The following is a 2,493-nucleotide window of genomic DNA, read 5'->3' on the forward strand; positions in this document are numbered from 1 at the left end:
GGAGTGGTGTCTTCAGTCTATTAAAAAATAAAAAAAGAATTAAAATAACAAATCTAAAATATATAATAGTAAAAACTTTACCTCAACTTTGCCGTTTGAGTGATGGTCCTCAGTTTTTTCATTAGCGACTGGACTTGTTCGAGGTCCTGTTCGTGCGGGTCCAGTAGCGTTCGGACTGCGAGGTTTAGCGAAAGTCGGTTGCGCTCGTAGTGCAAGATCATGCGAGCCATACTGAACAGCCTCTAGTTTGTTAGAGGTAGGTGGAATGGCAGACATCATCGTGTATGTGTTGGGCTCCGCGGTGATCTTCCTGCGCTTGAGGATTCGATCAGCAAAGCCCAGCTTGACCGATTCCTCTACTGGGTCGCTGCTCCTGCTGGTCGCACGTTGAAAGGACCTCAGTGCCTCTTTTCAGCACTCGTCAGGTCCTTCTCATGGCCACCAAGAACTTTGACCACACCACCTTCAAAATCTGGAGAGTGCACGATATCCGCTCTTGGGGCTAAATAACCTTAGAAAATAAAATAAAAGGAAAAGCTTACCGAGATAGGTGGTGAAACTTGGTTTTATCTCCAGCAGCCCATCCAGCAGATCGCGAGCGTCAAGAAGGTTAAGCTCGCCCGACTGTAATTTCTTGGAAATTGACTCGATGTCGCCCATTTCCGTCAGCAGCGCTTTGGGTCTGCGATTAGTGGCTGGTGACGATAGTAGCTCGACCTGATCTTCGTCGTCCGCGTTTATAAATTCGCGGAGATCAAGATAGCGAGCCAGCATCGCGTACGTCGACCCACAACGGGTTTGCTGACGCAGCTTGGTCCGGAGTGGTGTCTTCAGTCTATTAAAAGTAAAAAAAGAATTAACATAACTAATTTAAAATATACAATAGTAAAAACTTTACCTCAACTTTGCCGCTTGAGTGATGGTCCTCAGTTTTTCATTAGCGACTGGACTTGTTCGAGGTCCTGTTCGTGCGGGTCCAGTAGCGTTCGGACTGCGAGGTTTAGCGAAAATCGGTTGCGCTCGTAGTGCAAGATCATGCGAGCCATACTGAACAGCCTCTAGTTTGTTGGAGGTAGGTGGAATGGCAGACATCATCGTGTATGTGTTGGGCTCGCGTGATCTTCCTGCGCTTGAGGATTCGATCAGCAAAGCCCAGCTTGACCGATTCCTCTACTGGGTCGCTGCTCCTGCTGGTCGCACGTTGAAAGGACCTCAGTGCCTCTTTTCAGCACTCGTCAGGTCCTTCTCATGGCCACCAAGAACTTTGACCACACCACCTTCAAAATCTGGAGAGTGCACGATATCCGCTCTTGGGGCTAAATAACCTTAGAAAATAAAATAAAAGGAAAAGCTTACCGAGATAGGTGGTGAAACTTGGTTTTATCTCCAGCAGCCCATCCAGCAGATCGCGAGCGTCAAGAAGGTTAAGCTCGCCCGACTGTAATTTCTTGGAAATTGACTCGATGTCGCCCATTTCCGTCAGCAGCGCTTTGGGTCTGCGATTAGTGGCTGGTGACGATAGTAGCTCGACCTGATCTTCGTCGTCCGCGTTTATAAATTCGCGGAGATCAAGATAGCGAGCCAGCATCGCGTACGTCGACCCACAACGGGTTTGCTGACGCAGCTTGGTCCGGAGTGGTGTCTTCAGTCTATTAAAAATAAAAAAAAGAATTAACATAACTAATTTAAAATATACAATAGTAAAACCTTTACCTCAACTTTGCCGCATGAGTGATGGTCCTCAGTTTTTTCATTAGCGACTGGACTCGTTCGAGGTCCTGTTCGTGCGGGTCCAGTAGCGTTCGGACTGCGAGGTTTAGCGAAAGTCGGTTGCGCTCGTAGTGCAAGATCATGCGAGCCATACTGAACAGCCTTTAGTTTGTTGGAGGTAGGTGGAATGGCAGACATCATCGTGTATGTGTTGGGCTCCGTGGTGATCTTCTTGCGCTTGCGGATCCGATCTGCAAAGCCTAGCTTGACCGATTCCTCTACTGGGTCGCTGCTCCTGCTGGTCGCACGTTGAAAGGACCTCAGTGCCGCTTTTTCAGCACTCGTCAGGTCCTTCTCATGGCCACCAGGAACTTTGACCACACCACCTTCAAAATCTGGAGAGTGCACGATATCCGCTCTTGGGGCTAAATAACCTTAGAAAATAAAATAAAAGCAAAAGCTTACCGAGATAGGTGGTGAAACTTGGTTTTATCTCCAGCAGCCCATCCAGCAGATCGCGAGCGTCAAGAAGGTTAAGCTCGCCCGACTGTAATTTCTATGAAAATATGACTCGATGTCGCCCATTCCGTCAGCAGCGCTTTGGGTCTGCGATTAGTAGGCTGGTGACGATAGTAGCTCGACCTGATCTTCGTCGTCCGCGTCTAAAAGCTCGCGGTGATCAAGATAGCGAGCCAGCATCGCGTACGTCGACCCACAACGGGATTTGCTGACGCAGCTTGGACCGGAGTGGTGTCTTCAGTCTATGAAAATAAAAAGAAGAAT

This window comes from Phytophthora infestans, genomic scaffold (assembly GCF_000142945.1).
Source record: "Phytophthora infestans T30-4 supercont1.4 genomic scaffold, whole genome shotgun sequence".
NCBI classification, from domain to species: Eukaryota; Oomycota; class Peronosporomycetes; order Peronosporales; family Peronosporaceae; genus Phytophthora; species Phytophthora infestans.